General features: G+C 38.6%; 1 protein-coding gene across 1 annotated transcript in view; it reads left to right on the top strand.

Annotated features, from left to right (window-relative positions):
* The window catches only part of GULP1 (GULP PTB domain containing engulfment adaptor 1), a 271,691-nt gene that overhangs the window by 83,414 nt on the left and 175,840 nt on the right, over positions 1–12,437 (top strand). The window lies entirely within an intron of this gene.

The following is a 12,437-nucleotide window of genomic DNA, read 5'->3' as shown; positions in this document are numbered from 1 at the left end:
AGGCCGGGGGGAGGGAGGAGCACGGAGTGCGGGGCGAGCCTGCGGAGTCAGAGGCCTGCCTGACGTTGCACCCGCCTGAGGCATGCAGTGCGTTCTCCCAGGGGAGTTGTCCCTGGATCCCGGGACCCTGGCAGTGGCAGGCTGCACAGGCTCCCCGGAAGGGGGATGTGGATAGTGACCTGTGCTCACACACAGGCTTCTTGTTGGCGGCAGCAGCGGCCTTAGCGTCTCATGCACGTCTCTGGGGTCCGCACTTTTAGCCGCGGCTCGCGCCCGTCTCTGGAGCTCCTTTAAGCAGCGTTCTTAATCGCCTCTCCTGGCGCACCAGGAAACAAAGAGGGAAGAAAAAGTCTCTTGCCTCTTCGGCAGGTCCAGACTTTTCCCCAGACTCCCTCCCGGCCAGCCGTGGCGCACTAACCCCCTGCAGGCTGTGTTCACGCCGCCAACCCCAGTCCTCTCCCGGCGCTCCGACCGAAGACCGAGCCTCAGCTCCCAGCCCCGCCCGCCCCGGCGCTGAGCAGAGAAGCCTCTCAGGCTGGTGAGTGCCGGTCGGCCCTGATCCTCTGTGCGGGAATTTCTCCGCTTTGCCCTCCGCACCCCTGTTGCTGCGCTCTCCTCCGCGGCTCCGAAGCTTTCCCCCTCCGCCACCCGCAGTCGCCACCCGCGAAGGGCTTCCTAGTGTGTGGAAACTTTTCCTCCCTCACAGCTCCCTCCCACTGGTGCAGGTCCCGTCCCTATCCTTTTGTCTCTGTTTATTCTTTTTTCTTTTGCCCTACCCAGGTACGTGGGGTGGGGGTTTCTTGTCTTTTGGGAGGTCTGAGGTCTTAGCGTTCAGTAGGTGTTCTGTAGGAGTTGTTCCACGTGTAGATGTATTTCTGGTGTATCTGTGGGGAGTAAGGCGATCTCCCCGTCTTACTCTTCCGCCATCTTCCCGGAAGCCCTAAATGCTTTTAAGTGTATGTGTTGCTTCTGGTTAACTGTGTGTGTGTGTGTGTGTGTGTGTGTGTGTGTGGTTTTATTGTTAGTTTCTTTATTTGTTTGATTTTTGTTAAGGTGGAACTTGATAACCTATTCATAAGACTTTTCTCTCTTCTAGCAGTCTTTTGGCTGTTTCTCCCCCAAATCTTTCCCATGTATCTATTGAGCATGTACTATGTACCAAGCACAAAGAAAGTGATGCAGTTTTTATCTAATTCAGATAGACAGTAAGCCTGTGATTGCTGTACTTATAATCCAGCTGGCAAGATGTAAATAGGTTGAAAAGTATGGTTTCCTTGATTAGGCAGCAATTTTCATTGTGTACAAGCACCTGGTGTATTCTTTCAGACTTCACACTGTCTTGTTTTCTTCTGTAAAAGGTCTTCTTGTTAGGTTCTAATAGACAAAAAATAAATTTCATCATTATTTCATTGATAATAAGCAATTCATAGCTTAGAATAATTTTCTCACAAAAGCATGCTTTAGCTACAATGGGTGAGGGATTTTCTTTTCCAGTATTATCAATAAAAATTTAGAGTTCACCAAAAATGTGTGAAATAAAATGACAATTAGTACACAGGATTTTAGCTTGCAAACTAGATGTGTTATCCTCTAGTCGTGAATAGAAAGTAGAATTGCTGAGTTGGGGTGTCTTGGTTCTGATGCTTGTAATTCATCTCTCAATATTGACTGTATTGATTTTCTTTTTGGAAAAATAAGGAAACACAGCCCTACATATGGGCAGGGTTATTTTGAAAATAAAATGTTGTTATACCAGTGAAAACATTTCGAAAAGTTAGAAGAACCTAAAAGATTATTCATCATCTGTGGCTCACCTAGTTTAAATAGATTACTATTTAGAAATTAAGAATTAAGTTAGATGCAAGCTCCTAATAAGATGACATCTATTTTTGCTTTTATAATAACAAGTTATAATATGCTTACATGTCTGATTCCTCTACTACATTCAAAGCTCCACTTCTTCATCTGTATCCCGAGTGCAGAGCACTGAGCAGGTATTTAATAAATGTTCTTTGGATGAATAAAACTGGGGAGGACATGAGGAAAGAACATCTTTATAACATCATAGTCTGATCATTATAAATTAGAGAACTAGCTTTCAGTCATATTTTGGAGACAGGTAAATCTTTTAAACAGGTACCTTGCTCATTGTTTCCTCTTTGCCTCAGTCTATGAAATTGGAAGTTTTTTGTTTCTGTAATTTCACCTCTTTTGCTGTTGAGTCATTACAGTAAAACATTAAGAGGATGTGCTCTTGGTAATATCTTTGTCGATATTAAATGAAGTGTTCATTGCCTAAAAGAATGTACTGTACTGATTTGATTTTAAATGCTTTCATGCATAGCAAAGAGATGAAGACTGGTTTGCCCAGTTTTATCTAGTCATGAGTGCTCCAGAGGAGTGACCTGCCATGGCTAATACTATTACTTTCTTCATAATAATAGATTCAGAACATTCAAAGACTGCTCTTTAATCATTTACTTTTTAAAAATAAAGTGGGTTGTTTTATTAAAATTAATTAATTAATTAATTTTGGCTGCGTTGGGTCTTTGTTGCTGCGTGCGGGCTTTTCCCTGTTTGCTGTGAGTGGGGGCTACTCTTCTTTGTGGGGTGTGAACTTCTCATTGCGGTGGCTTCCCTTGTTGCGGAGCACGGGCTCTAGGCACATGGGCTTCAGTAGCTGTGGCACGTGGACTCAGTAGTTGTGGCTCATGGGCTCTAGAGCGCAGGCTCAGTAGTTGTGACACACGGGCTTAGTTGCTCCACAGCATGTGGGTTCTTCCTGGACCAGGGCTCGAACCCGTGTCTCCCGCATTGGCAGGCAGATTCTTAACCACTGCACCACCAGGGAAGCCCTACTTCTTTTAACTACTCACAGTTTGGAAATTAAACATAGTTGGTATTACATGTTTTTCTATTTTCTGTGGCTCAGTGCTGAATTCTAATGACATGTCTTTGCAAAAGTTTACATGCATGTGTGGACTCTGATATCACTTGTTAGAAAAGGGAAATTTGACTGTAAATTTTACCTTTTCAGCACAAGTCATAAATGTTCCTGGAATACATCTTTTTTTTTTAACATCTTTATTGGAGTATAATTGCTTTACAATGGTGTGTTAGTTTCTGCTGTATAACAAAGTGAATCAGTTATACGTATACATATATCCCATATCTCCTCCCTCTTGCGTCTCCTTCCCACCCTCTCTATCCCACCCGTCTAGGCGGACACAAAGCACCGAGCTGATCTCCCTGTGTTATGCGGCTGCTTCCCACTAGCTATCGGTTTTACATTTGGTAGTGTATATATCCATGTCACTCTCTCACTTCGTCCCAGCTTACCCTTCCCCCTCCCTGTTTCTTCAAATACATCCTCTACATCTGCGTCTTTATTCCTGTCCTGCCCCTAGGTTCTTCAGAACTGTTTTTGTTTTTTGTTTTTTTTTTAGATTCCATATATATGTGTTAGCATACAGTATTTGTTTTCCTCTTTCTGACTTCACTCTGTATGACAGACTCTAGGTCCATCCACCTCACTACAAATAACTCAATTTCATTTCTTTTTATGGCTGAGTAATATTCCATTGTATATATGTGCCACATCTTCTTTATCCATTCATCTGTCGATGGACACTTAGGTTTGGAATGCATCTTTTTTGGCTTAGTAATATGATCTGCTCTTTGTATAGTCCTTTACAGTTTTAAAAGTGCTTTCATACATAACTCCTTTGCAAATACCCCAGGAGAGAGGGAGGATAAGTGTTATAGGCATCTTGTTACAACTGCTCTGTAGGTTACTTTGACCTAACTTACCTATAAAATATTTAATTGTCAAATAAAATTAGACTTGACCTAATTATGTTGATGTTTCCACACCTCTTACTATTCCCATAAATCTGTGAACTAAGAAAACGCTTGCTATATCTATGCTGAATTATATCATTGGGTTTTGAGACCTTGTGCCTCAGGAGATTAGGCTCAGATGAGATGATTGCAATCTTCTTTGCTCACAGATAGGAAGCTATCTTCATTTATCACAGAGTAACTGAAGAATAACTGAAAGAGTTTGAGATATTTTTTGTCTTTTGTCAAGTCAAGATAGAAATGTCTCTCTTCTGGTGAGGAAAATGTGTAACAGAGAAGGCTGAAGAGAAAGATGTTTATAGCTTGGGTAAATATAATACTTGTTTATTGTAAGTGTTTTATATATTTATTTTATAGCACAGTCTCTATCCTGAGAGGTCAGGGGAAAGAATGATTCAAATATATATTTGTAATCTATGACCTCTTTCTTTGGTGATTATAGTTTGTTGAATTCTGTTTGAGATGGGGCTTAGGTCTAAAAAGAGGGGGTAAAATGGAGAGAAGATTCTAGAAAAGAATCAGGTGCCTTTGGGTAGCAATGCATATTTATATAGTATATTTAAACCTATTTAAGAAAAAAGGAAAATGGCCATAATTTTTATTTTCTTAACAAAGGAACAATGAAGAAAAATGAACTTCAGTAAGCGAAACTTTTATTTCTTTATAGCTAATATTTGGGGAGAACTTTTTGGTGCCTTATGATATCTTGTACACCCAGTCTTAAAAATGAAACTGTGAAATTGTAGACCCAGGTATCTTATATATCCTTTGATCTTTTATAAAATAAAGTTTATTTTTCCAGTTCTATAAACACTGATAGTTCAAGTCTTTTGTTTTTTTTTTTTTTTTACATAGGTCATTCAGATACCACATAGTTGATATCAAATCCTTATCAGACAGTGAAAGTCTATAAAAGGTCCAGGTGTCAAAGCAGATAGTTCCTTAAGGAACTTCTAGACCAGTTAGTAAGGCACAGAGGATTTACTTACCTAGTGTCTTTCTGAAAAGCTTCAAAGAAATAAGGAAGTACCTTATTAGAGTATAGTCAGGTTGGAATGATTCTCTTCAGTTGCCAATCAGTTTTTTATTTTCTTTCACGTAAACCATAATATTAATTCTGCAGGAAGGAAGATATATTATTCATCTTGTGTAATTTTTTAATTAGTAAAGCTCCACATTTCTTATTGCATATCAGATTTATTAAGTTGTTCACATCTATCCCGAATCTGTTTATTTATAATTGTTTAAACCAATCACATTTATACTGTCTTCAACAGAAGTGAAGATGTGATTAATGTCGTACTCCAACCTAAATTTAATGAAAGGCTATATTGTATGATTTCCTAAGAAAACACAAACTTTTTTTGCGGTACGCGGGCCTCTCACTGCTGCAGCCTCTCCCGTTGCGGAGCACAGGCTCTGGACGCGCAGGCCCAGCGTCCACAGCTCACGGGCCCAGCCACTCCGTGGCATGCGGGATCCCCCCGGACCGGGGCACGAACCCATGTGCCCCGCATCGGCAGGCGGACTCTCAACCACTGTGCCACCAGGGAAGCCCACAAACATTTTAAAGTATATGTTTTGCCCTCCTAATTCTGAAAAATCTACTGCAGGCACATCATGTCCCTTTTCAGCTTCCAACAACAACAGATACCTTCAAAACACCAAAAGAGTTGCTGAATAACAATTTTGTAGAAAATTTTTATTGTTTTTAATATATCAATCATTCTGGCCCATTATTATTTTATACTGTGAGCTCAATTTAGCAAAAGTCACATACAAATTCAACAAAGTGTATATTACACATTAGTAAATAACATATTTGAGAGTGATTATTTGGTTGTACTTGACAGAAAACCAATTAAAACTGTTAAGCAAAACAAAATATGTATTGGTTATCATAATTGACAGTTCTGTAGTGATGCTTCAGACATGGCTGAATCCAGGCACTCACTCTCATAGCTTTGTTTTCCACTGAGTTGGATTCATTTTAGGGCAGGAATCCTGAAGACAAAATAGCCACTAGACTTTCAATCCCCCAGTCAGTCAACTCAAGTGAATAGGGATTGTTTCTTTCTAAATAGTTTTAGAAAAGGGTTGATTTGATTTTCTTTGTTTTAACTTAGTCCAACTTTCCATTCCTGAAATGAATAATTATGACTAGGGTTATGGTGCGTTTATTGGCCAGTCCTGGACCTAGAATCACCCTCAGGCAAACATAACTACCAAGACGGAGAAAAGAAGTACAGGTCTGCAAGGGAAACCCAGGGTGCTATCATGAGAATGTATTTTGTTTTGTCGTTGTTTTTGTTTTGGTGAGAGGTGGTGGTGACAGCAAAGCACAGTGTATGTATATATTAAATTAAGAGTGAGATGTGCACCATTATATATAAGTCCCATTGAGCAAAAGAGCAGCAGTTTAAATTGGTATACTAATATTTTGTGATAGAGCAACATAAAGAATGATTGCAAAACCTCGATACTGAAAATGTTTGATTGCTGAAGAAAGGCCTTGGAACATAACCAATCATACAGAAAACCTGTGATCATAGCATTTCTGAGACTTTCTCATCTGTAAAATAATAATTATTTGGTTAACAGTAGATACTTTTATACACCTTTTTTGTGCTGAATTATATTGCTATAGGAGGTATTACAGATTTTATCAAATAATGTTTGTATAATTTAATTATATCCAATTATGGATGATATTGCACTCAATTTAGAATAGAGACAAGGATTAGTAAAACTCTTCTCCCCACCTTTCCTTAACTGTGGGAAATTGGAACACTATTACAGCTCGCTGAAATTTGCCTTTAAATACATTACTCATTTCATGGATATTAACGTGAATAAAATTAAACTCCACAGGACTGGAAAAATTAAACTAATGACTTTTTATGTAATCCAAGTTAATGAGTGCTTTCTGGTCTAATTTTTCATTGAGGAATCAACCACAGTTTCTTGATTCCCTGCATTTGAATAGCCTCTATTATGGGGCTATTTACAAAAATGCTTAATAAGAGCCTGTATTGAATAGGTGCTCTATTTCCATATACACTGAAATATATTTACACATTTTTACAGTTTTTGGTAGCAATATAAGGTCTTTTAAAAATTAAGTGTGGCTTTTAGCGTAGGTGTTTTATAAATTTTTCTTTAATTGCCTGAATGTTTTTTTTTCAAATTTATCTAATTAATTGATTTATTTTTGACTGCCTTGGGTCTTCGTTTCTGCGCACGGGCTTTGTCTAGTTGCAGCGAGCAGGGGCTTCTCTTCATTGTGGTGCGAGGGCTTTTCACTGCGGTGGCTTCTCTTGTTGCGGAGCACAGGCTCTAGGCGCACGGGCTCAGTAGCTGTGGCTCGTGGGCTCTAGCGCGCAGACTCAGTAGTTGTGGCGCACAGGCTTAGTTGCTCCGTAGCATGTGGGATCTTCCCGGACCAGGGATCGAGCCCGTGTCCCCTGCATCGGCAGGCAGATTCTCAATCACTGCACCACCAGAGAAGCCCCCCTGAATATGTTTTTAATGTATTAAAATACTATACTAGGGCTTCCCTGGTGGCGCAGTGGTTGAGAGTCCGCCTGCCGACGCAGGGGACACAGGTTCGTGCCCCGGTCCGGGAAGATCCCACATGCCGCGGAGCGGCTGGGCCCGTGAGCAATGGCCGCTGAGCCTGCGCGTCCGGAACCTGTGCTTCGCAACGGGAGAGGCAACAGCAGTGAGAAGGCCCGCGTACCCACCCCACCCCACCCCCCCAAAAAATAAATAAAATAAAATACTATAATAAAGAATAGTGATTCATAATTTTCATCTTCTGAGGTGAAGGAAGGAAGGAAAGAAGAGTGGAAAGAAAGAAGGCAGGAAGGAGTGGAGACGTAATGAAAGAAGGAGAGAAGGTACCTAAAAAATGGGGAATACTTGGGAAAAATTCTGTTCCTAAATAACTTGGTGCTGAAATTTGTATTTGCAGTGTTTTAGAAGTAGTCTTAGTGGTAGGAGATAAACTAAATACGATGACTAATTCAAAAAATTAAACCTAATTAAATCTAAAATATATTAGACAAATAAAATTTTAACAATTAACTAAATAAAAGTTTTGACACTTTTGATAATGACTTAGTTGCTTTAAAACCTTTGTGTCAATTCATAGCTAAGGTCTTAATTTAAGGATTAGAAACTTACATGATTTTGTGTCTAAAATATGTAACTGACATTAAGGGAAACTCTAAAATAAAAACCAGTCTTTCCTAATTCAGTGGAGGAGTTTAGGAAATGAATATAGTTATCTGAGAGAAGAGCAATGAAGGCAGGCAGAAGGAATAAAATGTTCAAAGGTCCTGAGACTTAATGTTTGAATCAAAGTCTCAAAAAACCTCATTAAAACATAAAAATAAAAAGCACACCAAAAGGAAAATAAAAATTATAAATTAATTATTTAATAAATTAAACATAAAAGTTATACTTCACTTGCAGTTAAAGAAGTACACATTTCAGAAAAAGAGACAATTTTTTGACAAATTGTCAAAATATGAGAAAAAAGATCATTGCTGGAAAGGGTGATTTGAAATTAACATTATCATCTGCTATTGGTGGGAAGTCTATTTTGGTATATCTTTCTAGAAAGCGTCTTGGTGGTATGTAAGAAAATACTTCAAAGATCAAGTACTGGGCTTCCCTGGTGGCGCAGTGGTTGAGGGTCCGCCTGCCGATGCAGCGGACGCGGGTTCGTGCCTCGGTCCGGGAAGATCCCACATGCTACGGAGCGGCTGGGCCCGTGAGCCATGGTCGCTAAGCCTGTGCGTCTGGAGCCTGTGCTCCGCAACGGGAGAGGCCACAACAGTGAGAGGCCTGCGTACCGCAAAAAAAAAAAAAAGATCAAGTACTTTTTCACCTAGTAATTTAACTTCTAGGAAGCCATAATAAAGGAATAACTTGAGATGAGCACAGATATTTATGTATGAAGATATGTATTGCAGTTCTATTTATAGTATGAAAGTGTGGAACTTTTGAACAATTCATCATAAGTAAAAATAATGTCTTGAATTACTAGGTCCTTTTTTTTTAATGTGCTGGGCACTGTCTGTGGATTATCTCATTTATTTCTTTCTACATTTATGTAATGTATAGTTAGTGTTTATTTGTTAATTTCCCTACCACTGTGTTTATAATAGGCCAGCTTTTCCTTGGTGGAACTCATCTTTCATCATATGTAGTAGCCATGTGGCTAAGGAGAACTGACCTTATTGGTATCTTGAATGGCCTAAGCCCATCAGTGTTTCTATACCCCCAGTGATTGATTAGGGGTGTGTGTGTGTGTGTGTGTGTGTGTGTGTGTGCGTGTGTGTGTGTGACCTTATTGACTCAATAAGAGTAAATCCCAGAACTTTTGATTACTGATTGAAGGAGAAATGCTCTTTCTCCTTTAGCTCTCACTCTTGTTTTTGCTCTGGCTTTCTTGCTCTTTCTTTTCCTTTTTCCCCCCTCTTTCCTCCAAACATTGCTGAGATTTCCATTCTTTTCCCTAGTCAGATTTATTTTCCTCCTCAGATTCCCATTGCGTTAAAAAGTTACTATACCCTGGTATGAATTTCACTCTGCCATACATCATTCATTAACTCAAGTAAATTTTTAGTCTGTGGCCAGTTGTCACTACTTCGAATCCATCTTAGTGCCTATGCTGTGTTTTACATAAAAGACTCTAAATATTTGAGAGGTCAGAGTTTGTGAAGAGTTAATGTTAAAAAGAACAAAGACTTCACCTTAACCTATTTATACTGAAAAATATAATAACCAAAAGTTTCACAGAAAGTTGCTTGGGTTTTCCACTGATTGCAGCAGAAAGAGTGAATGACTTGATAATTGTTCTCCTGCGTCTTCTAATTAGGAAAATTTCCTGCTGGTGACAGCTTCAAAGCACTGCTAAAAGTTTCATGTCAAATGTAGAGGAATGAACTAGATTTAATTTGTTTTCAAATTGGTGAATTTAAAATTGATATTAATTCTGAAATAGTTTGTCATGTCTCATCCTCTATCACTTTTCTCTTCACCATTCTGAGAGTGGAGAACTTAAAATGCACATGGAACAAAAAAGGAATGATGTCAATTCTTGGCTCAGGCTGACATCTCTGAGAATAGGAAAGGCCTGGATCAGGTTGTCTTGTCTTGCTCTCTTCTTACCTAAATTAAATCCCAAGCACCATTCCCCCTTTACATCTTACAAATATGAATGCCTTGAGTCTATTTCTATTTTGCATTGCCGTTTAACAAATATATACAAATTTCTAAGAAACAATTTATACTTGTCTCACCTTCTCCCTTTCATGGTCTCTTCAGAGCCACATTTACCACATGGTCGACGTAAAATACATTTTCTTGCACCACTTCCCTGTTTTATCATACTTATGTCACCTTTAGGATAAAATCCAAATTTTAGCGTGGCATTCAGGAGGCTTCTTGATATGGCCTTACCTTATTGCAAAAATTTCTTATAAAGTAGTTTCATGAGCATTCTATTTTCAAATCATATATACCTGACCACTTGCCTGTCCTTAAAGGTGGCATGTTCTTTCTTATTACTATACCTTTGCTTATGATGTTCCCTCTGCCAACCAATTTCTTCATTGGACAACTTCTAAACTGATGGTTCACAGGTTCCATCTTCTTAAGGAAGAAGACAAGTAAAAATACCTTTAAACCTGGCTTGTTGGTTTAGGTTGGTTTTGTTGTGTGTGGAATATTTAAAGATACAAGTGTTGCATTAACAAATAGAGGCGTCTAGTCATATTGCAATGTTCATAATGGTTTTGTTAAACTAATACTGTTGGAAAAAACAAAGGTTTTGGTAAAGAAATGGTTGGCTTCATTTAATTTCATGTACCTCTTCAAATTTCATAATATGTAATAAATGGTGGCAAAACAGTATAAAATTGAGTGTGTTATGTTCATACTAAAATTTTAAGAATCATTCACATTGGAAATCAAGATTTTATATTTTAAAATAAAAATATGTTCAAAAGAGCAGCTCATAAGCTTATCTAGTTTTTTGCAGGAATATTTAAAGTGCTCTTTAAATGACCAAATCTAATCATATCAGACAGTGGAATAATACATCCACTTCAGAGTATATGTCACTTTCCTGCAAGAAGAAAGATAGAAGTAGGCACAAGTTCATTCTTGTTTTTTGATGTGGGTATTTTTGTGCTCTTCTTTATGCTGTCACATTGCATAAAATATTCTAGGTTGAAAAGTGTTTTCCACAGTAAGAATGGATTTCAGTCAATCTGAGATAGAAATAAATGCTGTGGGCATAAGTTGAGTCAACCATTTTAAGGAAAATATTTACTTTGCTATACTGTTTGGAATGGGATTTTTTTTAAACAGTTTTTTTTTTTAAACAAAGTTACTTATGTTATCTTGGGTGATTTCTTTCTTATTTCATTCCATTAGACCAACATTTGCACAAAATAAATAAGGAAATAACCATTACACTAAAAAACTAATTTTGTCTCCTTTTTCTCCCCCTTCCCCAAGCAGACAAAAGAGAAAAAATGATCTGGTTAATCACTTTGGAAATCATGGCACAGTTTCATGGCTACCTTTTAGCTGTGCCATGTTTGACATTTCCTGTCCAGGATGAGCAGATCTATTTCTAAAGCTGGAAGTAGGTGATAATGCAGCCTTTACATTTTGAGGAAAGATAAGATGAGTTGCATCATTTATATATACCCTAGGAGTCAATGCTAAGAGAATACCATGCCTATGATTTAATAAATAACAGCATCATTGGGTAGATAAACATTTTTCTCACTAACATTATAAAATATCTATAAATGGCCTTAAAATATACCCTGCTCATATTTTAATTCAGATTTTACAATCGTTGCTTTCTCTGCTAGATGCTGTTGATGATCTGCCTATAATCCCACTCCCTTAGCATCTCCCAAATAGCGTTTTTTACTTGAATTATGTGCCTTTGGGGCCTCCTAAACTAAGATTCCTTCTTTCTTTATCTCTAAAGTTACGATAGAAAATGAAAAAGAATATGGTGAACAAATAGATAAACAGGCTTCTAAAGAAAATTGTGGCTAAGTTAGAAAAAGATAGTTTCAGAGTATTCAGATGGGTCATATACAAAGAGTCAGAAATAAAGATCTGTCTTTAGTCTATAATTTGAGAAAGTCAAGAATACAGGTCTGGGGCTTCCCTGGTGGCACAGTTGGTGAGAGTCCACCTGCTGATGCAGGGGACATGGGTTCGTGCCCCGGTCTGGGAGGATCCCACATGCCGCGGAGCGTCTGGGCCCGTGAGCCATGGCCGCTGAGCCTGCGCGTCCGGAGCCTGTGCTCCGCAACGGGAGAGGCCACAACAGTGAGAGGCCCGCGTAAAAAAAAAAAATACAGGTCTGGCTTTACCAATGGTCTGTATCAGAGTTATGGAGGGAGACACAACAAAAGAGTTTGATATGTTTTTGTACTTGTGTTCCTCCTCCCCCTCAAAAAAAAAAAAAGCACATTTTTGCTGTTTTGGCAAGAAGAAATACTATACTATGAATTTTTTTTGCTGCTTTTGAATTT

This window comes from Delphinapterus leucas, chromosome 8 (assembly GCF_059928025.1).
Source record: "Delphinapterus leucas isolate spDelLeu-1000000601 "Yukka" chromosome 8, BTC_Dleu_Yukka2, whole genome shotgun sequence".
In the NCBI taxonomy this organism is placed as follows: domain Eukaryota; kingdom Metazoa; phylum Chordata; class Mammalia; order Artiodactyla; family Monodontidae; genus Delphinapterus; species Delphinapterus leucas.
Note: the sequence above shows the minus strand (reverse complement) of the source record. Positions and strands in the feature narration are given on the sequence as shown.